Source organism: Hyla sarda, chromosome 4, assembly GCF_029499605.1.
Source record: "Hyla sarda isolate aHylSar1 chromosome 4, aHylSar1.hap1, whole genome shotgun sequence".
NCBI lineage: Eukaryota > Metazoa > Chordata > Amphibia > Anura > Hylidae > Hyla > Hyla sarda.
In genome coordinates this window covers 346317465-346345239 of record NC_079192.1, presented here as the reverse complement: position 1 = coordinate 346345239, position 27775 = coordinate 346317465, and the positions used below count along the sequence as shown (strand labels likewise).

The following is a 27775-nucleotide window of genomic DNA, read 5'->3' as shown; positions in this document are numbered from 1 at the left end:
TTATATGCAACTACCATTAACATCTGTAGGAGTCTTGCAAACTACATAAAACAGCCCACTCGGCTGATTTTGGAATCCAGGGCACCTCCAGCCGCTACCACGAAGCCAAATCGTTGCCAGAGACTGCTTGTTCTAGAGAAAGGTGCATGTCTCAGAGGTGAGGGCCACATTAGTCAAACATTTGTGGCATATCCTGTGGATATGTTATAGATGGCAATACTCCTATAAAGGGGGTGTCCAGTGATATATTTTTTGTGATTAGGCTGCCTGATTCCCTGCCGCTGCCATTCCAAAGGTGCCTGGGTTCCTGCTGATCAGCAGATCCTGGTCTCATCTCGACCAAAGTGTTGAACCAGTTTGGCCAGTGAGTGGCTGAGTGGGCATTTCCGTGTGTTTAACAGGACCAAACTTTGCTGAGGGCACCATTGGAAATGCAGTTACTGAAGGTGAGTATGCCTTTTTTTTAAAGTTCCGTAGCACTTAAAAATTCTAGCACCAGACCACCAGCGGCATCTTAGACTCTGCTCCCCGATAAGGTCAGTGTCATCAGCCACACAGGTTAGAGGATCCACATCCAGCTCCGTTACAATTATGTTAAAACACTAATAACATTGTCCCAGATTTTACATAGTTACATAGTTAGTACGGTCGAAAAAAGGCATATGTCCATCAAGTTCAACCAGGGAATTAAGGGGTAGGGGTGTGGCGCGATATTGGGGAAGTATTTACTAATACTGTTGAATTCTAAGATTAAATTCTAAGTTCAAATTTAGACAGACAGTCATCAGATGCACCAGATTTATTGAAGTTGCTCAGGCTGATTTATAAAGCACATTAGGGGTTATTTATCATTGTGTTCTTGTGCTTTTTTTGTTCTGCATTTTTGGCATTTTTTTTAGCTATTTGCAGGTTTTTTTTGCGTTAAATTTTTGCTTAGTTCAAAAAATCCGCCTTTTTGAACTTTTGGAGTTGCTAGACCATTTTTTGAAGTGACGGATGCAGTGGTATCGAATTTATGAACTGCATGTTTTTTTTTCCTGCAAATTATGCTGCAATTGATGCAAAAAAAAAGATTACTACTCCCGTCTGTTTGCCAAAAAAAGAAATAAAATCAGCCAGAGAGAGAGAGAGAGAGAGAGAGAGAGAGAGAGAGAGAGAGAGAGAGAGAATATAAGGTAGAGAATAAGAACTTTTAAAGACATAAAAAGTTTAAAATTTTAAAAATGTGCAAAGGAAAAGTAAAGCAGTTGTACATATGAAGCAATCAGATATATTTTTAAAGGTATAGAAAAGGAATGGTAAAGATGTAAGAAACAATAAGCTTGTTAAAAATGGCCAACATCTTAAAATTTTATGTGCCCAAGTTTAAAAAAATACTCAACAAAGTGATGATAGCAAAATAAAAAAGGGGAAATGTTAAAAAATAAAAATAAAAAAAAGTATCTTCATCACTAAAGTTTTTTTTTCCTTGCCTGCAGCATGGTAAACCACTACTCAAATTTGAGGGAGACTTTCTTTGCAGACCTTTTTTTAGACATTGATTTGTCTTAAAATTAAAACTAAAACAAATAATAATAAACACACAGACAAACAAGCTACTCAGAAGCAGGGTAGACATGATCTGAAAGCAGTGGAAGAAAATTATCTGGGTGTGGTTGTGATGATCTGTCACTGCGACAATATGATATATTTGATAGAGGAAAAAAGGTTATGGTTATGGATGAGTATGATGGCGCCAGATCCTAGAAAACCAATGTGCCAAAGGTATTTGGTAAAAACAATTTGGCTTTATTGGTACATGGTATAGGGGTGCAACACGTAGGTTTCGAACCCGGGCCGGGTACCTGGAGGTCACGGTGAAGGATGTTGAGCTGCCTCCCTGCGCTTCTGGATCACATACATCAGCGAGTCTACAGGCGGACAGAGGTGTTGTCCCCTCAGCACAACACATTACGGTAAGGTGTAACTAATGGCGCACACCCTACCCCACCTAAATAATACTCCACTAGGAGCGCACCTCGTCTTTTTCTTATTTTCCCTCAATATGATATATTTGGCACAGCACTGACAAAAAAAAAAAAAAACGCATCAAGACAAGCAACAAAAATTATCTAGCCAAGACCATTATAGATAAATAATCCCCATTATTTCTAAGGTTTAAACCATTTTTTGCTTACTTTAAGCCAAAATATTGCACCACATTGGGGGAGATATATCAAAACCTGTGCAGAGGGAAAGTAAAGCAGTTGCCCATAGCAACCAATCAGATTTTTTTTTAAATAAACTGGTGCCAGAAAGTTAAGCAGATTTGTACATTACTTCTATAAAAAAATCTTAATCATTTTAGTACTTTTCAGCAGCTGTATGCTACAGAGGAAATTCTTTACTTTTTGAATTTCTTTTTTGTGTTGTCCACAGTGCTCTCTGCTGACACCTCTGTCTGTGTCAGGAACTGTCCAGAGCAGGAGAAAATCCCCATAGCAAACCAATGCTACTCTGGACAGTTCCTGACACAGACAGAGGTGTCAGCAGAGAGCACTGTGGACAACACAAAAAAGAAATTCAAAAAGTAAAGAATTTCCTCTGTAGCATACAGCTGCTGAAAAGTACTGAAAGGAGTAAGATTTTTTAATAGAAGTAATTTACAAATTTTTTAACTTTCTGGCACCAGTTTGTTTAAAAAAAAAGTTTTTCACCGGAGTACCCCTTTAAGGACGCAGGGCGTACCTGTACGCCCTGAGTCCGTTCCCTTTCTATAACGTGGGGTCATAGCAGATCGGGCCCTGCCTATTAGCCACAGCCGGGACCCATGGCTAATAGCGCGCGGTACTGATCGCGGTGCCACTCTCTATTAACCCTTTAAACGCGGCGTTCAAAGTTGAATCTACAGTGAAACTAAACTGCTGCTGGTTAGCTCAGGGGGCTGTTTGGGATCGCCGGGGCATCCCGAACAGCTGTAAGACACGAGGAGGGTCCCCTTACCTGCTTCCTGGTGTCCGATCGCCGAATGACTGCTCAGTGCCTGAGACCCAAGCATGAGCAGTCAAGCGGCAGAATCATTGATCTATGTTATCCTATGGGATAACAAAGATTAATATAAAACTTCAGTGTATGCAGTGTTATAGCCCCCTATGGAAGCTATAACATTGCAAAAAAAAAGTGAAATAAAAAAAGTCACTAAAGATAATTTAACCCCTTCCCGAATAAAAGTTTGAATCACCCCCCTTTTCCCATTTAAGAAAAAAACTGTGTAAATAAAAATGAAAATAAACTTATGTGGTATCGCCGCATGTGTAAATTTCCGAAATATGAAAATATATTGTTAATTAAACCGCATGTCAATGGCGTATACGCAAAAAAATTCCAAATCCAAAATAGCGTATTTTTGGTCACTTTTTATATCATGAAAAAATGAATAAAAAGTGATCAAAAAGTCTGATCAATACAAAAATGATACTGCTAAAAACTACGTATACAACATATACTACGGTTTTAGGTCCGGTTCAGAACCGGATACGGGTCAAAACTGAGCCGACCGAAGTCACCGTTTGACTCCGGTCAGCTCATTAAAGTAAATGGAGTTACGGGCTGATCCGGCTGGGGTACGGGAGCGGACGATTTTCCCCTCCCCCATCCGGATCCGGCACCCGTATGTACAGAACATGGTGTGAATGCACCCTAAATGAAGTGGCTCCTTTTCAAAAGTCTGCATACCCTTAGTTTTTAAAACTGTATATTGCCAACGTTAGCATCAATGTCAACATGCAGTCTTTTGTAATAGTTGTCTGTGAGGCCTTAAATTCTTATAGATGGTATAGATGCCCATTCGTTTTGGCAGAATGCCTCCAAGTCATGCAGTCTTTGATCATCTTGTGTGAACGGCACGTTTGAGATATCTTCAGAATGGTTCGATAATATTGAGGGGGGTATTGCAGGATTTTTATTTCTTCAGCCTTTTATCCCATGATGCCAAGTATTACTGTGTTATATGCTTCACTTACCTCTGTGTGCTGCTAAGTACAGTTTTCATGCACTGATACACACCCGGAAGTGTAGTGCAGAAAGGTATTAAATGCTCTATGACAAGTATAGCACCGATTCTTACTTTCTAACAGCACCAATACTGCTTTCTATTACTAAACTTGTAAACAGATTGCATTGATCAGACCTTACTGTCCACACCTCTCTTCTAACCGTTACTTAACTTTACTAAACCCAGTTAGAGATTGTGATTACATTTTATTTACAGGGATTTTAGGAGGTCTTGAGGACTGATACCCTTTCCGCTTTAAAAAAAAATCATTTATACCACACGGTAATAGCCTTAAACAAAATACAAAATAAATAAATACAAAAGATAAAAAACAATGGCAGAATTTTTTTGTTATACTATATAAGGAACAGCATAAAGCCGGCACTGCTGCTTCCTCCCCAAGCACACCTAGGATCCTTGAGCAGTGTACACAATCAGTCCAATTGTTAACTTGGATGGTGCTCTGTCTTGAAAGGTAAAGTATGGGAGGTTCCAATATCCAAAGATGAGATGGCACTCTTCCAAATGGCAAACTCTAGTTTATTTGGATAACAGACAGCACATGGCCGCTGGGCCATTTCTTTCCACACACTTGGCACTTAATCGTGACCTTTGACATTAGTCCAAACCCCTTCCTTATATACAAAAACTTTATTAGTATAAGACCTTTAAAAACTCGAAATACACATAGTGCAAATAAAAAAACAATAATTGGGGTTACACGCACATATAGATAGTTCAGGTGGGGAGTTTATATTAACTAGCAAATTGCCTTCATAATGTTAATACAAGCAAATGCCAATTTTCCCTGAGCGCTGCCATCCATCGCTCAGTGAGGAAAGACATTAATCATGCACCGGCTGTCAGTGAGAAAAGGCACTCAGGTCTCCAAACTCATTCAGACCGAGTGGTCCCAATGCATCTCTCCTAAGCATTAGCTCTGTCTCTTTCTTCAATAATCGTTTGTGCCTATCCCCTCCCCCTGCTTATATCTTCTGGACTGCAAGTCCCAGAAAGCACAAATCTTCTTTTTTGTTGTTATGAATGGTCTTCATATGATCGATCACCCGCAGACATCCCCGTCCTGTTTGTAAGGATCTAAAGTGTTTGCGGATGCGCATATGAAGAGGTCTTATCGTTTTTCCAATGTAATATCGTCCGCATGTACAGATTAAAGCATGAACTACATATTTTGTTTTGCCACATAATAAAGTCACAAATCTTTGTAGTATGCATACCTAGGCGGACTTGCTTCACATCAGAAAAATGATTACACATGTTGCATTGACCGCACTTATGATTACCATGGGGAAGTTGTCTCTCTATCCAATTTTCTTGGAGGTTTTTTAATCGCCCCTTGACCAGTATGTCCCGTATGTTTTTGGTCCTACGGAATGCTATTAGTGGTTTACCTATATTTTCCATGCTGAGAACATCATCATTCTGTAACAGATGCCAGTTTTTATGTATGGCTGTTTTTATAGTATGTTCCATAGGGCCAAAAGCAAACACAAAAAAAATAAAATCTTTTACTGCTTCCACTGTCAGTTTAATTTGGATCTAATTCAGATGATGTGATTTTGCCACTCTTTTTCTTTTTTTCCGAAAGTAACTGATCACGGGGGATTGCTCTTACTTTTTCCAACGCTATATTTAATTCATTTTCTGGGTAACCTCTGCGTCTCACTCTACACCATAACTCGTGCTTGTAACTCAAATGTTTGGTTGCTAGAATTAATCCTTCGTAATCGGACAAACTGTCCAAAGGCAATGAGCATTTTACATGTAAAGGGTGATAGCTATCATATTGTAATAAACTATTCGTCGCCGTGGGCTTACGATAACCTTCTATCTCCTGCTTGTTCTTATGGACCACTAGCTTGGTGTCTAAAAACTCAATTTCATCACCACCATATTTACTTGTAAACACCATGTTCTTGGTATTGTTGTTCATATAACTTATGAATACAGAAAATGTATCCTTGTTTCCTGACCATATCACTATAATATCGTCTACGTAACGGATATGTAGAGCTATGTAGTGTACAAATGGGTTGTAAATAAATTTTTCCTCAAGGACCCCCAAATATATGTTTGTGAAAACTGGGGCCACAGGGGTTCCCATCGCAGTTCCGCCTGACTGGGTATACCACTGACTTTTGAACTGCAATGCGTTGTGGCTCAATACAAAAGATAACATTTCACATTTGTAATCAACATATCCATGGGTGTATTGGGGCAAGGTGCTCATACGATGTTGTGCAGCCTGTACACCCGCATCCTGCAGGATGAGGGTGTATAGGCTCTCGACATCAATACTCTCCAAAGTAAAACCTTTCTGCCAGCAAAATTTCTCCAGTATGTTCCTAAAGATGTTTGGTAAATATGATGGGATATTGGTAAGTAGTGGTCTTAATACCCAGTCTAGATATTGAGACAGGGGTTCCGTAACTTAACCCCTGATCGCAACAATGGGCCAGCCTGGAGGGATCCAGTACCAATATGGTCATATAGGATGGTCTATGAATATTTTGTTCCACCCCTCTACGTAGTAAAGAACAAACTTTATTCTGATATTCCATGGTGGGGCCTTTGCTTAATTTTACATGGGTGCTGGTGTCCTGTAGCTGACGGGATGCTTCTTTTAAATAGTACTTTCTGGATAATAGTACAATGTTTCCACCTTTGTTGTCCGGTTTCACAATAATATCATCCTGCTGGGACAACCATTTTAATGCTTCATTTTCCCTTCTCGTAAGATTTTGGGGTGCTCTTGGATAAATCAGGGATTTCACATCTCATAATACACTCTTCATAAACATGCGAATATTGGAACCGACAAAGGAGGGTTAAAATTTGACTTTACTCCTCCCGTAAAAGGGGTAATTTCTGCTATTTCTAGCTAAATCCATGAGTGTCTGTATTGTATGAATATCTTGTTTGGATTTGGTTGGTGGCGAAAAACCAGTGGAGATTTATCTTTCTTACTGCCTTATGTAAATATATTATCTTGGCCACACATGGGATATTTTTAAAAACTGCAGATGTGGGGTAATACATTGCAGTAGAATGTTTCTGTTAAAGGGGTACTCCACTGGAAAACATCTTTTCTTTTTGAATTTCCTTTCTGTCTACCATAGTGCTCTCTGCTGACACCTCTGTCCATTTTAGGAACTGTCCAGCATAGGAGCAAATCCCCATAGCAAACCGATCCTGCTCTGGACAGTTCCTAAAATGGACAGAGTTGTCAACAGAGAGCACTGTGGTCAGACAGAAAAGAAACATATTTTTTAAATCAACTGGTTCCAGAAAGCTAAACAGATTTGTAAATTACTTCTATTTTAAAATCTTAACCATTCCAGTACTTATCAGCTGCTGCATGTTCCAGATGAAGTTCTTTTCTATTTGAATTTCTTTTCTGTATGACCACAATACTCACTGCTGACACCTCCGTCCATTTTAGGAACTGTCCAGAGTAGGAGCAAATCCCCATAGCAAACCTATCCTACTCTACTCTTTGCAGTTCCTAAAATGGACAGAGGTGTCAGCAGAGAGCACTGTGGTCAGACAGAAAGGAAATTCAAAAAGAATAGAACTTCATGTGGAGCATATAGCAGCTGATAAGTACTGGATTAAGATTTTTAAATAGAAATATTTTAGAAATCTGTTTAATTTTCTGGCACCAGTTGATTAAAAAAATATTTCTTTTATAATTTCATGGGAATTCCCCTTTAAGGGGAGCAGTTTTTATATTGGGGTGATATCAGGGGGTGTCAAGCATCCAGGCCTCTCAAATCAGAAATAAGAAATTCAGAAATGATCTGGTCCCTTAAAAAATTTCATGAAAATTTCAAAATTTGTTGCAAAGTTTCTAAACCCTATGATATCCTAAAAAGTAGAAGGACATTTACCAAATGAGGTCAACATAAAGTAGACATATTGTAAATGTGAAAGCGTTACTGTCATTAATAAGAAAAAAAAAATGCTTAAATCAGTGTAGTAATGTTCCCTAAGACCCGTATGCATAATAATATGCATGTTTTTATGTGTATAATATCTCTTAATCTATATGCTACTTTGCTCACTCTGCTTTTACTTCTCCTGAAGGCTGGGGCATTTCTTTCCTCCCCCTCCCTCTCGCTTGTCGTGGCCTACACAAACATTTTTACATTATGCAAAGTGCATGCTTTTATAACTCTAATGTGGAACCTTATTTATTACAAGTACACAAGAAAAACCTTCATTTTATGCCCATAGAGCATGCTTTTATTAACCCTAAAACAGCCATGTGGAATCTATGTGGTACAAATTAGTTCATAAAATGATCAGAGAGAAGAATCATTTTGCATATAAATAATACTTTAGCACCTTGTATGGCTTGTCAGTGTGCATACATATTCTCCTTCAATGAAAAAGCTGCAAGCTGTCTGAATCTTGTTTGGATTTCTTAGGCTAAGTTTCCACTTGTTTTTTTGTGCTGCGTTTTTAGGGATTAAAAAAACGCACAAAAAAACGCTTGAAAAATCGCCAGTGCAATGTCCTGCATCTGGCGTTTTTTCATTTGTGTGGAAATTGCATTTTTGTCACCTTTTTTGTGTGTTTCACTTTTTTCTCTATTTTTTACATTTTTAGGTAGTACTACTACTCCCAGCATGGAACAGACTGTTCCATGCTGGGAGTAGTAAGTAGTACCTGTAGTAATAGACAGATTGCCCCAGGTCTCAGTCCTGACACCCGATGCGATCGTCCATTATATAGCACAGATGCCTCTGTATACAGCGCTCACATCTCTGCACTATACTCCGGCCAGTGATGTGAATAGAACATAATTCATTCATATTTCCCACCCAGAGCTGTGAATGTCCGGATGGTTGCAGCCAATCACAGCTCTGAGGAAAATATGAATGAGTGAGTGGCCGGCCCGAAGTATAGTGCAGGGATGCGAGTGATGTATACAGTCGCTCCATCTCTGCTATAGACAGGATGATCACAGCGGGTGTCAGTAGTGACATCCACTGTGATGTGTCCTTAACCCCTTAAGGACTCAGGGTTTTTCCGTTTTTGCACTTTCGTTTTTTCCTCCTTACCTTTTAAAAATCATAACCCTTTCAATTTTCCACCTAAAAATCCATATTATGGCTTATTTTTTGCGTCGCCAATTCTACTTTGCAGTGACATTAGTCATTTTACCCAAAAATGCACGGCGAAACGGAAAAAAAAATCATTGTGCGACAAAATCGGAAAAAAAAACGCCATTTTGTAACTTTTGGGGGCTTCCGTTTCTACGCAGTGCATATTTCGGTAAAAATTACACCTTATCATTATTCTGTAGGTCCATACGGTTAAAATGATACCCTACTTATATAGGTTTGATTTTGTCGCACTTCTGGAGAAAATCATAACTACATGCAGGAAAATTTATAAGTTTAAAAATGTCATCTTCTGACCCCTATAACTTTTTTATTTTTCCATGTACGGTTGGGTATGAGGACTCATTTTTTGCGCCGTGATCTGAAGTTTTTATCGGTATGATTTTTGTTTTGATCAGACTTTTTGATCACTTTTATTCATTTTTTAATGTTATAAAAAGTGACCAAAATACGCTTTTTTGGACTTTGGAATTTTTTTGCGCGTACGCCATTGATCGTACGGCTTAATTAATGATATATTTTTATAGTTTGGACATTTACACACGCGGCGATAGCACATATGTTTATTTATTTTTTTTTACACTGTTTTATTTTTTTTATGGGAAAAGGGGGGTGATTCAAACTTTTATTAGGGAAGGGGTTAAATGACCTTTATTAACACTTTTTTTTAACTTTTTTTTTGCAGTGTTATAGGTCCCATAGGGACCTATAACACTGCACACACTGATCTCTCATCCTGATCACAGGCGTGTATTAACACGCCTGTGATCAGCATTATCGGCGCTTGACTGCTCCTGCCTGGATCTCAGGCACGGAGCAGTCATTCGTCAATCGGACACCGACGAGGCAGGTAAGAGCCCTCCCTGTGTCCGATCAGCTGTTCGGGACGCTGCGATTTCACCGCGGCGGTCCCGAACAGCCCGACTGAGCAGCCGGGATACTTTCAGTCTCACTTTAGAAGCGGCGGTCAGCTTTGACCGCCGCTTCTAAAGAGTTAATACCGCACATCGCCGCGATCGGCGATGTGTGGTATTAGCCGCGGGTCCCGGCCATTGATTAGCGCCGGGACCGACGCGATATGATGCGGGATCGCGGCGCGATCCCGCTTCATATCGCGGGAGCTGGCGCAGGACGTAAATATACGTCCTGCGTCGTTAAGGGGTTAAGCAGGCACTACTACTACCAACATGGAGCACACTCTGCTCCATGCTGGGAGCTGTTGTATCTGCATTAATAGACAGATCGCAGCGAGTGTAACTTCTGACACCCGCTGCGATCTGTCTATTAATGCAGGTACTACAGCAGGTACTGGAGCAGAGTGTGCTCCATGTTGGGAGTAGTATTACCTGCAGTTATGGAAAGATCACAGCGGTTATCACTCCTGACACCAGCTGTGATGCTCCTGTACAATGTATAGATGCAGCGGCCGCTCTCCTATGGTCCCCTGCACTGCCGTATATATACACATATTCCTATTTCTCACAGAGAGCTGTGATTGGCTGGAACCATCTGGCGAATCACATTCTGCGGGAAATAGGAAAATGTGTATATATACGTCAGGGCAGGGGACCATAGAAGAGCGTCCGCTGCATCTATACATTATACAGGAGGATCACAGCGGGCGATCTGTCTATTAGTACAGGTACTACTACTCCCATCATGGAACAGTGTGTTCCATGCTGGGAGTAGTAGTACTAACTAAAATCGATCCCTATTTAAAAAGTAATAACATTTTTTTTATAAAAAATATAAAGTTCGTTAGATACAATTTTTTCCTTCACTACTGTATCTTTTTTTTTTTTTAATGGTACCCTACGAAATTTTATTCAAAACAGGTATCTACATTACTTTTTTGGATCGCTAAAGTCCAAAAAAGATTAAAAACCGCCCGCAAAAACGCCAAACTTAAAACCCACATATCGTTTTTCTTGGCATTTTCTCACTCCCGTAGACTTCTATTGGAGCAAAACACCACAATTTTGACTAAAAACGCTGGTTTGAGCGACATATAGGTTTTTTTCAAGATGCCAAGGAGCTGAAAAGAACGCAAAAAAAGTGAAAAACGCCAAAAGGATAAAAAAACACCAAAGTGAAAAAACGCCAAGTGTAATTAGAAATTAGCGATTTCTCATTGATTTACAGCTAATATCTGACCGCAGCGTTTTTTGGCCCAAAAAACGCTATGCGGCAGAATTGGCGTTTTTCTTGGCGTTTTGCCAAAAAGAAAACCAAGTGGAAACTTAGCCTAAGGAGTTCAGCTCACAGTGGTAAAAACTGGATTATAGACTGCTCTGAGGCACAGCAGAAAACAGAAGAGAAAAAACAGCTCTATCTCCCCTGTCCGTATCCCTTGGGGTACAGAAAGATTGACGGAGAAAGGGTAGATAAAAGTGGGGAATTGTGTAGAGCGCTCCTGCTGGATAAGAATGGACTCCACGTGTTGCACAGGACAATTTATTAGAAAATGAAAGGACAACGCGTTTTGGCGCTTACATGCGCCTTCATCAGGTCCACAGAAGGGTAAGAGAGATGCGTCCTGAGGTGCCGGCTGTGCTTTTGTGGCTGTTCACCTGCACTATAACCCAGTATGTTGGGTTTAATGTGAGTTTAGTGTGAGCCTGTCAGTTTCGCTTTAAGGCCAAAATCACTTCTGTTAAATAATCTTAATCCTTCCAGTACTTTTTAGGGGCTTTATACTAAAGAGAAATCCCAAAAAGAAATGCATTTCCTCTGATGTCATGACCACAGTGCTTTCTGCTGACCTCTGCTGTCCATTTTGGGAACTGTCCAGAGCAGCATATGTTTGCTATGGGGATTTTATCCTGCTCTGGACAGTTCCTGAAATGGACAGCAGAGGTAAGCAGAGAGCACTGTGGTCATGACATCAGAGGAAATGCATTTATTTATTTTTTGGATTTCTCTTTAGTATACAGCCCCTAAAAAGTACTGGAAGGATTAAGATTTTTTTTATAGAAGTGATTTACAAATCTTGATTTACAAATGTGTAGCAAAGAAAAAGATTTCCTGCACCGCTAGATGTACACCTGTTTTTAATTGTGCCGATGTGTGACCACACTGGCGTCCCACGAGGCTACTGACTCTGCATATACACGGGGGTGCTGGTGGAAGTGCACAAATCGCTGTTATATAATATAATATTGTGAGAAAAAAACGCACTCACCCATTTTCTCAGTGCAGAAGGTAGTTTATTTTCTTAAGGTGACAAATTGTCCATGGAACACAGCTACCGCAGGTCGGCTAACACTCTCGGAGGCGCTCCAATCGGTGTGACAGCTGTTTCACGGGTCTTAGCCCGCTTAGTCAGACCACGCTCTTCCGGTGGCGTCAAGTGTATTTTATACACACCTTATTCTGACGTCATCGGAAAGGGCTTTACCACAAGGTGAGTTAGTGACATTAAATCATACAAAATTATAAAATTTCAAAACAATACTCTATGTAAACTCTATTCATATTATTACTGTTACCTTAGTTACATTATTTTACAGAAATACACTGTAGTCTAGTTTGTCGTTCATACCGAGATTACCCTGCGCATTCGTGTGCAGGATTATTTCGGCTTCAGTCCGGAGGAGGACTTTTTTTCTGTCCTGTCCTTCTTTCGGCATGATACGTTTGATACCAAAAAAACGTAGGGCTGTAGGGTCGTTGTTATGCATTGTGTGAACATGTTCTAGTATGCGGGGGCACCCTTTACCGGATTTTTTTGAGTATAAGTGTTCGCGGAATCTTATGTTGAGGGACCTAGTGGTACTCCCAATATAAAATCGCCCGCAATCACACACTATTCCATATATTATAAAGGTAGAATTACAATTAATTAGTTCTCTTACTTTTAGTTTTTCTCCTCCAATATCTACTGTCTTGCCTTGTTTGAGTTGTGGGCACCATTTACAATTATTGCTGTGGAAATTGCCAGAGACGTTAGGGTCTCTGAGCCAGTCTGAATTGTCTCTTGAGGTGTATCTACTACTGGTAAGTATATCTGAATAATAAAGAATTTTTACTCTTTTAAATGTAATAAGTGGTTTTCCTTGTAAATGTTTATTTAATATTGGATCTTGTTGAATGAGGTTCCAATTTTTGTGTATGATGCGTTTAATTATTTCTGACATTGGACTATGTTTAACCCCTACAGGACCCATGACGTAACGGTACGTCCCGACACCCTGGGTCTTAAGGACCAGGGACGTACATTTACGTCATGGGCAGTTCTGGTCCCCGCCGTGCGCCGGGTGGGGATCGGAGTGGGATGCCTGCTGAAATCATTCAGCAGGCATCCCGTGCAAATGCCCAGGGGGGTCATCAGACCCCCCCCCCCCCCATGTCAGCGATCGTGGCAAATCGCAAGTGAATTCACACTTGCGATTTGTGCGATTCAGGTCATTACGGGTCTATAGTGACCAGGTGACCCGGAATGTAAGGGGGATCGCGGGTGTCTAAGACACCCAGAATCCCACTGAAGCGATAAGAGTGAGGTGGCAGGGTTGCCACCCCTCTTATCCCTGCTATTGGTGGTCTAGACGCGACCACCAATAGCAGATCGGGGGCAGGGGGGGGTTTACTTTCGTTTTCCAAGTCCTGCCACCCACAATAGGCGGGGCAGGACAGGGAAACGACGGGGGCCGGCACCGAAGATCCACTTACCGATCCGAGCGGGCGACGGAGGCTGTGGGCGACAGAGATCGGCGGGCGGCGATGACGTGCGGCTGGATCCGACGGAAGCCGGTGAGTTGCCTAGCATACAGTTTGCCTAGGGTACAGTTTGAGACCATTATACAGTGGTCTCTAACTGTAGCTCTCCAGATGTTGCAAAACTACAGCTCCCAGCATGCCCAGACAGCTGTTTGGGCATGCTGGAATATGTAGTTTTGCAACAGCTGGAGGGCTACAGTTCGAGACCACTATATAGTGGTCCCTAAACTGTAGCCCTCCAGATCTTGCAAAACTACAACTCGTAGCATGCCCAAACAACTGTTTGCTGTCAGGGCATGCTGGGAATTGTAGTTTTGCAACAGCTGGAGGACCACAGTTTGGAGATCACTTTGCAGTGTTCTCTAAAACTGTAGCCGTCCAGATGTTGCAAAACTGCAAATCCCAGCATGTCCAAACAGCAATCAGCTGTCTCGACATGCTGGGAGTTGTAGTTGCGTATCTCCAGCTATTGCATAACTATATCTCCCAGCATGCCCTTCGGCAATCAGTACATGCTAGGAGTTGTAGTTTTGAAACAGCTGGAGGCACACTGGTTAGAAAATACTGAGTTAGGTAACAGAACCTAACTGAAGGTTTTCCAACCAGTGTGTCTCCAGCAGTTGCAAAAGTACAACTCCCAGCATGCACGGTCTGTCAGTACATGCTGGGAGTTGTAGTTTTGAAACAGCTGGAGGTTTGCCCCCCCCCATGTGAATGTACAGGGTACATTCACACGGGCAGGCTTACAGTAAATTTCCTGCTTCAAGTTTGGGCTGCGGCAAATTTTTCGCCGCAGCTCAAACTCCTAGCGAGAAACTCACCGTAACACGTCAGAGCGAATGTACCCTAAAAACACTACACTACACTAACACATAATAAAGAGTAAAACACTACATATCCACCCCTTACACTGTCCCCCCCCCCCCCCCCCCAATAAAAATGAAAAACGTATTGTATGGCAGTGTTTCCAAAATGGAGCCTCCAGCTGTTGCAAAACAACAACTCCCAGCATTTCCGGACAGCCACTGACTGTCCAGGCATGCTGGAAATTTAGCAACAGCTGGAGGCACCCTGTTTGGGAATCACTGGCGTAGAATACCCCTATGTCCCCCCCTATGCATCCCTAATTTAGTCCTCAAATGTGCATGGAGCTCTCTCACTTCGGAGCCCTGTCGTATTTCAAGGAAACAGTTTAGGGTCACATATGGGGTATTTCCGTACTCGGGAGAAATTGCACTACAAATTTTGGGGGGCTTTTTCTCCTTTTACCCCTTATGAAAAGGAAAAGTTTGGGCTACACCAGCTTGTTAGTGTAAAAAAATAAAAAAAGTTTACACTAACATGCTGGTGTTGCCCTTTACTTTTTATTTTCACAAGCGTTAAAAAGAAAAAAAGACCCCCAAAATTTGTAACGCAATTTCTCCTGAGTACAGAAATACCCCATATGTGGGCTTAAAATGCTCTGTGGACGCACAACAAGGCTCAGGAGTGAGAGCGCACTATGTTGTTGCCTAAATTGGTGCTTTGCACAGGGGTGGCCGATTTTACAGCGGTTCTGACATAAACGCAAAAAAATAAATACCCACATTTTTGGAAACTACACCCCTCACGTACTGTAATAAGGGGTACAGTGAGCTTTTACGCCCCACAGGTGTCTGACAGATTTTTGGAACAGTGGTCCGTGAAAATGAAAAATTTTATTTTTAATTTGCACAGCCCACTGTTCCAAAGATATGTCAAACGCCAGTGGGGTGTAAATACTCACTGCACCCCTTATTAAATTCTGTGAGGGGTGTAGTTTCCAAAATAGGGTCACATGTGGGGGGGGTCCACTGTTCTGGCACCACAGGGGGGCTTTGTAAACGCACATGGCCCCTGACTTCCATTCCAAACAATTTTTTTTCCCAAAAGCTCAATGGCGCTCCTTCTCTTCTGAGCATTGTAGTGCACCAGCAGAGCACTTGACATCCACACATGAGATATTTCCATACTCGTGAAACCCCTGTGGGGTATTAAGGCTCGCTTTATTCCTCGTTACGTTCCTCAAGGGGTCTAGTTTCCAAAATGGTATGCCATGTGTTTTTTTTTTGCTGTTCTGGCACCATAGGGGCTTCCTAAATGCGACATGCCCCCCAAGCAAAATTTGCTCTCAAAAAGCCAAATATGACTCCTTCTCTTCTGAGCATTGTAGTTCGCCCGTAGTGCACTTCAGGTCAACTTATGGGGTACCTCCATACTCAAAAGAGATGGGGTTACAAATTTTGGGGGGTATTTTCTGCTATTAACCCTTGCAAAAATGTGAAATTTGGGGGAAAACACACATGTTAGTGCTGTTCTGGCACCATAGGGGTTTCCTAAATGCAACATGCCCCCCAAAAACCATTTCAGAAAAACGTACTCTCCAAAATCCCCTTGTTGCTCCTTCGCTTCTGAGCCCTCTACTGCGCCCGCCGAACAATTTACATAGACATATGAGGTATGTGCTTACTCAAGAGAAATTGGGCTTCAAATATAAGTATAAATTTTCTCCTTTTACCCCTTGTAAATATTCAAAAATTGGGTCTACAAGAACATGCGAGTGTAAAAAATGAAGATTGTGAATTTTCTCCTTCACTTTGCTTCTATTCCTGTGAAACACCCAAAGGGTTAAAATGCTGACTAAATGTCATTTTGAATACTTTTGGGGGTGCAGTTTTTATAATGGGGTCATTTGTGGGGTATTTCTAATATGAAGACCCTTCAAATCCACTTCAAACCTGAACTGGTCCCTGAAAAATAGTGAGTTTGAAAATTTTGTGAAAAATTGGAAAACTGCTGCTGAACTTTGAAGCCCTCTGGTGTCTTCCAAAAGTAAAAACTCGTCAATTTTATGATGCAATCATAAAGTAGACATATTGTATATGTAAATCAAATTTTTTTTTATTTGGAATATCCATTTTTCTTACAAGCAGAGAGCTTCAAAGTTAGAAAAATGCCAAATTTTCAAATTTTTCATCAAATTTTGGGATTTTTCACCAAGAAAGGATGCAAGTTACCACAAAATTTTACCACTATGTTAAAGTAGAATATGTCACGAAAAAACTATCTCGGAATCAGAATGATTACTAAAAGCATTCCAGAGTTATTAATGTTGAAAGTGACAGTGGTCAGATGTGCAAAAAACGCTCTGGTCCTAAGATGTAAAATGACCTGGTCCTTAAGGGGTTAAACGCAAAACAAAACTGAGTTGTTTTAATATTTCTATTATTATATTTTTTGATAAATGTGTTGCTGTTTTTTAATAGTAATGTTCTGTCCTGTTTATTGGCTCTATCAAAAGCTGTTTTTAGTACAGATAAAGGATATCCTCTGTCTTGTAATCTCAGAGACAATTCATTGCATTGTTTTTCAAAGCTTTCTTGTGTGTCGTTTATACGTCTCAGGCGTAGGAATTGGCCATACGGTAGGGCTGCCTTTACATGGTGGGGGTGGTAACTAGTGTAATGCAGCAAGGAGTTGCCGGCAGTTGGCTTACGAAAGCCCTCTGTCCGCAAGCCCTCGCTGGGGATAATGACTTTTACGTCAAGAAATTCTACTTCTTTTTTACTCGCTTTTCCTGTAAATAATAAATGCATATTATTGGTATTATTAATCCATTGTAAAAAATTAGCAAATTCAGTTTCTGTGTTAGGCCAGGTTATTAGAACGTCATCTACGAAACGCATATATTTACTGATGGATTTTCTATAAGGATTAATTTCAGAAAAAAATACAAGTACCCATGGCAACACCACTTGTCTGCGTATACCATGTCCCATTAAATGTAAATACATTATTAGTCAGTATCAAGTTCAGGGCTTCACATATAAATTCGATCAGTTACATCTTTTTTAGAGGTAACTAACAGTTCCTTCACGCAGTGGACAGCAAGTTCTTGATTAATGTTAGTATATAGGCTTTCTATATCTATAGTGCCTAGGATAGGATTTTATCCCAATTTTTTGTGTCCAGTGTGTGAAGGAAGTGGTTAGTATCCTTAACAATACAAGGGATTTCATTCAGAATCGGATGAAGGAGCCAATCTATGTATTTTGATAGTGGTTCCATTAGAGACCCCACACCGGATACAATTGATTGTCTGGGTGGGGTCTCCAATGTCTTGTGTACCTTAGGAATGAAATACTATGTTGGGGTACTGGGTGTTGTAGGAAGTAATTTTATAGCTGTGGTGTTAGATATAGTCCCTTTTTCTACAGATATGCAAAGAAATGTTTTTAATTGTGTGGTTAATTTGGGAATAGGATTGGAGGGTAATGTATGATAATGTTTTCTGTTGCAGAGTTGTCTATTGGCTTGTTGTAAATAATAGTCCTCTTTCATGAGGACTATGTTGCCTCCTTTATCCGATCTTTTTATGATCACTCCTTTTAGATTTCTTAACCATTTCAAGGCTTCTTTTTCCTAAATTTGTCACCTTAAGAAAATAAACTACCTTCTGCACTGAGAAAACGGGTGAGTGCGGTTTTTTCTCACAATATTATATTGATTTACAAATCTGTTTAACTTTCTGGCACCAGTTGATTTAAAAAAAAAAAAAAGTTTTCCATGGGAGTACCCCTTTCGTTTTTTCCTCCTTACCAATTAAAAATCATAACCATTTCAATTTTTCACCTAAAATTCCATATTATGGCTTATGTTTTGCACACTCAATTCTTCTTTGCAGTGACATTAGTCATTTTACCAAAATATCCATGGCCAAACGGAAAAAAAATTCATTGTGCGACAAAATTGAAGAAAAAATGCAATTTTGTAAATTTTGGGGGCTTTTGTTTCTATGCAGTGCATTTTTATGGTAAAAATGACACGTTATCTTTATTCTGTAGGTCCATAGGGTTAAAATGATCCCCTACTTATATAGGTTTGATTCCAGTTTACTTCTGGAAAAAATCATAATTACATGCACTAAAATGAATACGTTTAAAATTGTCCTCTTCTGACCCCTATAAATTTTTTATTTTTCCGCATATGGGCCGGTATGAGGGCTCATATTTTGCGCCGTGTTCTGAAGTTTTTATCAGTATCATTTTTGTATTGATCAGATTTTTTGATCGCTTTTTATTCATTTTTTCATGATATAAAAATTGACCAAAAATACATTATTTTGGAGTTTGGAATTTTTTGCTTCGAGTACGTCATTGACTGTGCGGTTTAATTAATGATATATTTTTATAGTTAGGACATTTCTGCACGTGGCAATTCCACATATGATTATTTTTATTTACACCATTGGTTTTTTTTTTAAATGGGAAAATTATCTTTATTAACTTTTTTTCTCACTTTTTTTTTTTTTGCAATGTTTTATCCCCCTCTAGGGGCTATAACACTGCACACACTGATCTTCTACACAGATCACTGCCATGCATTAACATGGCGATGATCAGTGTTATCGGCCGGGTGTTATAGACCGGGCCCGGCGTCCTTAAGATGTTAAAGGAGTACTGTAGCGCTAGACACATATCCCCTATCTGCAGGATAGAGATAAGTGTCTGATCACGGGGGTCCGATCGCTTGGACCTCCCCGCGATCTCCAATACAGGGACCCAGCATTGGTGCAGCTCTGCACAGCTAATGAGTATGTTGTCGACCACACTGAGGTCAACAACACGCCCCTCCATACAGCTCTATGGGAGAGGTGGGGATGCACGAACACTGCATCTCCGCCTGTACCATAGAGATACATGTAGGGGGCGTTCCTCTGGCACGGGAGAGCCACGGCAGAACTGGAGCCCTGTACAAGGCTTCCTGCCGATAGGGGATAAGTGTCTAACACTGCAAAGTCTCTCTCAAAGCCACAAAAATGTTATGCTATCATGAACCCCTGAGGTAATCTATTCTACAATTTCATACCTCCTGGAGTAAAGAATTTTTCCTGTATCTGGATTTTTCCAGATGGGTGGATTGTCCCTTTTAAGAGGATTACACATTACAATTTACAATACAATACAATACAATACAGAATTACAATACATTTTGTAGGGACATTTATGTACAAGTATGTCTCTCATTAGATGTCTCATTTCAAGAGTAAATAAATAGCTTTATTTCACAGTACATCTTTGTAGAATGGTTTGTCATTCTACTGATGAGTGCAATAGATGGGTAAGAGTTTTGGCACATAGTAGTGTACTACTGTTCCTGTATCATGGTATACTAGAGTAATCTGTTGTCAGTTCGGGTCCTGGGTGTCCCTGTACTGCTGGACCCTAAAATATGCTTAGTCTTACTATTAGATGAGGAAAATGATCATGTGGAGTCTCTGTGGGTAGAAATAAGGGAATGGGGTAAGAACAATAAATACTGATGGGAGTTTGTTATAAGTTACAGAGTATAATAGAAGCAGCAGAAAACCTACTAATAAGATAAACAACAGATGGGGCAGCTAAAGAATTATTATTTATTAATAATTATTATTTTAATATTTAGTCATATTTAAAGAAATGATCCAGCAATTTTAAAACTAAAGTGCCCAGGCTGTGCTTTAAAGTAAAAAAAGACTCATACATCACATGCTACTTATTCAATGACTTGTTGTTAGAGGACGGGCCTTACCCGCTATGATGCGGGGCCACTACGTGGCCCCCGTGTTAAAGAAAGGGAGTGGACTCAGGGCATACAGGTACGCCCTGGGTCCATTAGTGGTTAAAAAAAAGAAATAAAAAAATGTATAATCCCTTTAACCCCTTAAGGACTAAGGGTGTACCCATACGCCCCAGTTTTAGAGTCCTTAAGGACTGAGGGCATATGGGTACGCCCATGGAAATTCTGGTCCCCGCCGCTAGCCGGTCAGGGACCGGACCGGGATGCCTGCTGAAATCATTCAGCAGGCATCCCGGCACATCGCCCAGAGGGGTCCTGAGACCCCCCATGTCAGCGTTTCTGGATCATATGGGTCTGCGATGACACGGTGACCTGGAAAATAAGGGATCCCGTGAAGGCATAGGAGTGAGGTGGCAGGGGTGCCACCCCTCCTACCTCTGCTATTGGTCGGTCAGAAGCAACCGACCAATAGCAGATCGGGGGCGGGGAGGGGGGATAAAGTTCGGTTCCCCCATTCTGCCCACCCACAGTAGTCCGGGCAGAACGGGGGAACTGTCATGTGCCTGACACCGGAGGTCACTTACCATTGGTGGTGGCGATTACGTGCGGCTGGCACCCTGGCGCAGACTACGAAAGCTGGTGATTTACCTAGCAACATCTGGAGGGCTACAGTTTGGAGACCACTATACAGTGGTCTCTAAACTGTAGCCCTCCAGATGTTGCAAAACTACAAATCCCATCATGCCCAGACAGCAGTTTGCTGTTTGGGCATGCTGGGATTTGTAGTTTTGCAACATCTGAAGGGCCACAGTTTGGAGATCACTGTGCGGTGGTTTGTAAACCGTGGCCCTCTAAATCTTGCAAAACTACAACTCCCAGCATGCATGAACAGCAAACGGCTGTCTCGCCAAGCTGGGAGTTGTGATTGCATACAGCTGTTGTATAACTACATCTCCCAGCATGCCCTTCGGTGATCAGTACATGCTGGGAGTTGTAGTTTTGCAACAGCTGGAGGTTTGACTCCCCCCCCCTCCATGTGAATGTACATTCACATGGGCGGGTTTACAGTGAGTTTCCTGCTTCAAATTTGAGCAGCGGCAGATTTTCCGCCGCAGCTCAAACTCCTAGCAGGAAACTCACCATAAACACCTGCCTGTGTGAATGTACCCTAAAAACACTACACTAATACATAATAAAGGGTAAAACACTACATATACACCCCCTTACACAGTCCCCCCCAATAAAAAATGAAAAACTTATCTTACCAGTGTTTTCAAAATGGAGCCTCAAGCTGTTGCAAAACAACAACTTCCAGCATTTCCGGACAGCCACTGACTGTCCAGGCATGCTGGGAGTTTAGCAATAGCTGGAGGCACCCTGTTTGGGAATCACTGGCATAGAATACCCCTATGTTCACCCCTCTTCAACCAGGGAAACAGAGTTACACATTTTCGGGGCCTTTTTCTCCTTTTACCCCTTATGAACATGCTGTTGTTGCCCCATAATTTTTATTTTCACAAGAGGTAAAAGGAAAAAAAGACCCCCAAAATTTGTAACGCAATTCCTCCTGAGTACAGAAATACCCCATATGTGGAAATACCCCATATACGTAAAATGCTCTGCGTGCGCACAACAAGGCTCAGGTGTGAGAGCGCACTATGTACATTTTAGGCCTAAATTGGTGATTTGCACAGGGGTGGCTGATTATACGGCGGTTCTAACATAAACGAAAAAATTATTAATACCCACGTGTAACCCCATTTTGGAAACTACACCCCTCATGGAACATAACAAGGGGTATTGTGAGCCTTAACACCTCACAGGTTTTTGACAAATTTTCGTTAAATCTGGATGGGAAAATGAAAAAAAAATGTTTTAACTAAAATGCTGGTGTTACCCTAAATTTTTTATTTTCACAAGGGAAAATAGGAAAAAAATCCCCAGAGTAAGAACATACCCCATATGTGGATGTAAAGTGCTCTGTGGGCGATCTACAATGCTCAAAAGAGGAGCGCCATTGGGCTTTTGGAGAGAAAATTTGTCCGGAATAGAAGGCCATGTGTGTTTATAAAGCCCCCATAGTCCCAGAACAATGGACTCCCCCCCACATGTGACCCCCATTTTGGAAACTAAACCCCTCACAGAATGTAATAAGGCATACAGTGAGCATTTACGCCCCACAGGTGTCTGACAGATTTTTGGAACAATGGTCCATGAAAATGAAAAATAAAATTTTTCATTTGCATAGCCCACTGTTCCAAAGATCTGTCAAATGCCAATGGGGTGTAAATACTCACTGCACCCCTTATTAAATTCTGTGAGGGGTATAGTTTCCAAAATGGGTTCACATGTGGGGGGAGGGGGGGGCACTGTTCTGGCACCACAGGGGGCTTTTTCTCCTATTATCCCTTGTAAAAATTGGAAATTTGGGGGGAAAAACTGCATTTTAGTGAAAAAAAAAAATTCATTTACACATTCGACTTTAACGAAAAGTCATCAAACACCTGTGGGGTGTTAAGGCTAAATGTACGCCTTTTTATGTTCCTTGTGGGGTGCAGTTTCCAAAGTAGTGTGCCTTGTTTTTTTTTTTTTTGCTGTTCTGGCACCATAGGGGCTTCCTAAATACATTATGCCCCCCAAAAACCATTTCAGCAAAATTCACTCTTCAAAATCCCACTTTTGCTCCTTCCCTTCTGATCCCTCTAGTGCACCCATGGAGCAATTTACATCCACATAGGAGGTATTTCCTTACTCGAGAGAAATGGGGTTACAAATTTTTTTTTTTACCCCTTGTAAAAATTCAAAGAATGGCTCTACAAGAACATGCGGAAAAAAATCTGAATGTCATTTTGAATATTTTCAGGGGTGCAGTTTTATAATGGGGTAATTTATGGGGTATTTCTAATATGAAGGCCCTTCAAATCCACGTGAAAACTGAATTGGTCCGTGAAAAATTCCAACTTTTAAATTTTCGTGAAAAATTGGAAAATTGCTGCTGTACTTTAAAGCCCTCTAATGTCTTCCAAAAGTTAAAATATGTCAACTTTAATGTTTCAATGGGTGGGGTGGCTGATGAGTGGGAGGGAGGAAAATGGAACTATGGGAACGTACTAAAATCACCTTATGGTGGATAACCCCTTTAAGTAACGTGCTAGACGGACCCTTATTCTTTATATTAAAATATTCTATAATAACTGGGACTGTTCCATAAGACTGGCGCTTAGCAAATGTTGAACCAATATTCAAAAAGGGATCCTGGGATATATAGGCCTGTAAGTTAAAGGAAATCTGTCACATGTTTTGTCCCGCACTGGGGATAGTGCGGGAGACTCTGAACATTTTGAGTCCTACCTTGCCCGGATCCGCTGCGCCGTTCGCCCGTTATAGCTCTTTTTCGGTGTATAACAAATTAGCTGCTAACTGGCACGGGCGGGCTTACTGCCTTCAACTGGCACTGTTCAAAATCCCACTTTTGCTCCTTCCCTTTTGATCCCTCTAGTTAACCCACGGAGCACTTTACATCCACATATGAGGTATTTCCTTACTGGAGAGAAATGGGGTTACAAATTTTGGGGGGGTTCTCTCCTTTTACCCCTTGCAAAAATTCAAAAAATGGCTCTACAAGAACATGCGAGTGTAAAAAATTAAGATTTTGAAATTTCTCCTTCACTTTGCTGCTATTACTGTGAAACACCTAAAGGGTTAAAAAAAAAATCTGAATGTCATATTGAATATTTTGAGGGGTGCAGTTTTTATAATGGGGTAATTTATGGGGTATTTCTAATATGAAGGCCCTTCAAATTCACTTGAAAACTGAACTGGTCCCTGAAAAATTTCAACTTTAAAATTTTCGTACAAAATTTGAAAATTGCTGCTGTACTTTAAAGCCCTCTAATGTCTTCCAAAAGTTAAAATATGTCAACTTTTATGTTTCAATGGGTGGGGTGGCTGATGTGTGGGCGGGAGGAAAATTGAACTATGGGATTTGTAGGCAAAGAAGAAAACTCTAAAAGGAAACACCAGTTCACCAAAAGCTAGCCACAGTGTTATGGTAATCTAACAATATAGCCATTTAGCCCCAATACAAGCGTAGATCCTTCCTAATCATGTCCATTACTGCCTGGCAGGTACGTACTAAAATCACCTTATGGTGGATAACCCCTTTAAGTAATGTGCTAGACGGTCCCTTATTCTTTATATTAAAATATTCTATAATGACTGGGACTGTTCCACAAGACTGGCGCTTAGCAAATGTTGAACCAATATTCAAAAAGGGTTCCTGGGATATATATAGGCCTGTAAGTTAAAGGAAATCTGTCACATGTTTTGTCCCGCACTATCCACGGGTACTTGTGGATAGTGCGGGAGACGCTGAACATTTTGAGTCCTACATTGCCCGGATCCGCTGCGCCGTTCGCTCGTTATAGCTCTTTTTCGGTGTATTCAAATTAGCTGCTAACTGGCACGGGCGGGGTTACTGTCTTCAACTGGCACAGTGACGTAACCGCCACCCGGCCCGCAGCACCGCCCGGCTAATGAATATTCATATGTGGGAAGCCTATCAGGCTGAATTTGTGGGAGGGGCTTTGGCTATTTAACATCCATCGGCCCCTCCCTCTGGGCGTATGCTGGGTTGGCGAAATTGCGGGGGTTCTTTCGTTGCGTACGCTGGGTCAGGTGTGTGGTGGTGCAGGTAAGTGCCGGGTGACCGGCAGGTTTCTTTACTGGGGCCCTGGTCTGTTGCTTTTGCTCCCCTCGTTTGGCGGGCAGGCTCCGGCACCCAGCGTGTTATGTTAGGCGGCGGTCCGTCGGTGCAGCGCATGCCCGGGCTGGCCGCAGCGTACACGGTCTCTGGGTCCAGCGGCAGCTGGCGGCATGGCAAGCGCGGGGAGACGCGACCCACGTGGGTCTCCCTGTGCCGGCGTCTCACGTGCAACACGGGGCTCTGAACGGGCGGAGTCACAGCATGCCAGTGAGCCGACGGTATAGCTCCACGGATGGCCAGCAGGTGGCGCGGAAAAAAAAAAAAAAAAAATGTGTGTGTGTGTGAGGAAATGTTAGGCTTACAGAGAGTATTGGTACCATACAGTAATAGGGGCTGGCTCATGGTGCACCGGTGTCAGGCCACGGTTCCTGACACATGCACTATCGCAGACAAGGGGCAGCTTGTAAAGTTTATAATACGATGATTCATATCACTGTGGCTCGGTTTAGGGGGGGGGTGGTCATGCATATCGGGGTAACGGGTCAGAAGCGTGGGGTTGGGGTAGTTTCAGGCATAGGGGGGGGGGGGTAAGGGGGGGGGTCAGCAGGTATGGGGTCAGAGGTAGTAGGTGGCGCGTAAACCATATGGTTAGTACACTGTTAGTTTCTCTTGCAGTTTAGGTGGGCTGTATCCAGTTAGGTGGTCGTTACGTTCCTGGTCATTGCAAATTCGGCTACGGTCAGTACCAACCGTACGGCGGTTGTTCATGTTATTTATTCACGTTTCACGGTGGTCATCACTTTCGCTAGCAGACGCTAGTTCACGTCATTTCAGTCAAATGCTTGATACTCCTGTTACATTAGTTAAGGTTACGCACTACTGCTGTTACACATAGGCCCTGAATCACTGTATATCTGACTCGACATGTCAGATAGGGTTCAAGGCGTCATTGCTACTGTCACGCATACAGAGCATTTCGTTTACACAGGTAGTGGTCACTGCGATCTTGACTCTTCTTCAAGGGTGACCACTCGCCTGCGGTGGTTGCTGACACGTCTTCAGAGCCATCGCTAGTTAGTTAGAAACGGTGCACACTGTAATCTTGACTCGCAGTCAGGATGTGTTCACGGTTTAATAATTCATGACTATACGCGTCATGCACACATTCTCGGTCAGACACACGGTCAGGCCTCGTTTCAAACTATTCAGGTGGTACTCTGGGGTCGCACTGGCACTACGGTCAGCACTCTTGGGTTCGGCCACATTTCACGGGCAGTCTGCAGCTGTAAGCTAACATTAAGTATGTATTCGGTTGTTTGCAGGGTTACAGTCGATTTGCTGTTCGTTCAGACGTCTTACTGTTGTGTTACAGTGGTGGTAAGGTCAGTCAGTACTCAGCGAGGGGGGTACACGTTTCTCTGATCTGGTGACTCACGATTACCGTTTTGTTTCCCCGGCACCCGTTACGGCCCGGACAGGTCATGTCTCACGTGTCAGACATAGAGGACCCGATGTCCATCCCTGATACACCAGCTTGAAGCTCCGTGCGAGGGACGCCCTCCTCTGCAGCTTACAGGGCTTGGACGATCCCTAAATTGATGGAGGAGTTGCGCAAGAGAGCAATTCCATTTCCAGCAACCGCCCGAAAAGCAGAGTTGTACAAACTCCTCATGGCGGATCAGGGGGCTGGCGACAGTCAGGAGGGGACCTCGAGCCAGTCCACCCTCTCTGAACTGCATGCAATGATGACTTCCATGTTGGGCAGGCTGGATTCTCTGGAGAGAAGGGGCATTCAGGGGCCTCCAGCTCCAGCAGTATTGCAGGCGCCAACGCCTACACAGATGTCTGCCCCTGTTCCGGTAGGCAACCCAGGTAGGCGCTCTGGGCCACCAAGGGTGTCACCAGTCCATTTTGTCCCAGCGGCCCTGAGGAAAGACATACTGGAAGGGAAGGACATCAATTTGGCGGCCCTGTTGCTATCTGCCTTTGACGTTGAGGACACTAGAACGGTAGCATGCGCTGACTTATCTGTTGTCCTTAAGAGTAAGGACACCAGGCTGAAACGGAAGCTAAATATCCACGAGTTTGTCATTGCCTTCAGCAAATACAGGGAGGTGATATGCTCAGCCAGGCCGGAGCGCAGAGAGGAGCTCGACCTGTATTTGCTGAGGGTTACGGAATACGCTTACAAATACGGTGGTACCCATTTCTACGATTATCATAGAAGTTTCTCAGCCATGGCAGCGGCGGCCTTCAGCCAAGATGGGTATCTCACAGACTGGAGCATCGAAGATTCACAGATGTTCTGCAGCCACTTCGCAAATCTCAAATTCCCCGCATGTGCCGCCTGTCAATCAATCACGCATACTACGGCGTGGTGTGTAGGGCTGGCTCAACAGGGCGAGCAGGGCACTATCAGACCGTCCACTTCCACGGACAGTTTCAGCAGGTCCGCACCTGCCGTGGATAAGTTGGGCCGTCCAGTACACTACCTCGGAGGCTCACAAATTTGTAACAACTATAACATGTCTTCGTGCAACTTCAGCAATTGCAGGTTATTACACGTCTGCTTCTACTGCTTCAGGGCACATCCGG

At 42.2% G+C, this 27775-nt stretch overlaps 1 protein-coding gene across 2 annotated transcripts in view; it reads left to right on the top strand.

Annotated features, from left to right (window-relative positions):
- Positions 1 to 27775, top strand: part of FGF18 (fibroblast growth factor 18) — a 418112-nt gene that overhangs the window by 216778 nt on the left and 173559 nt on the right. The gene's annotated exons all lie outside the window — the stretch shown is intronic.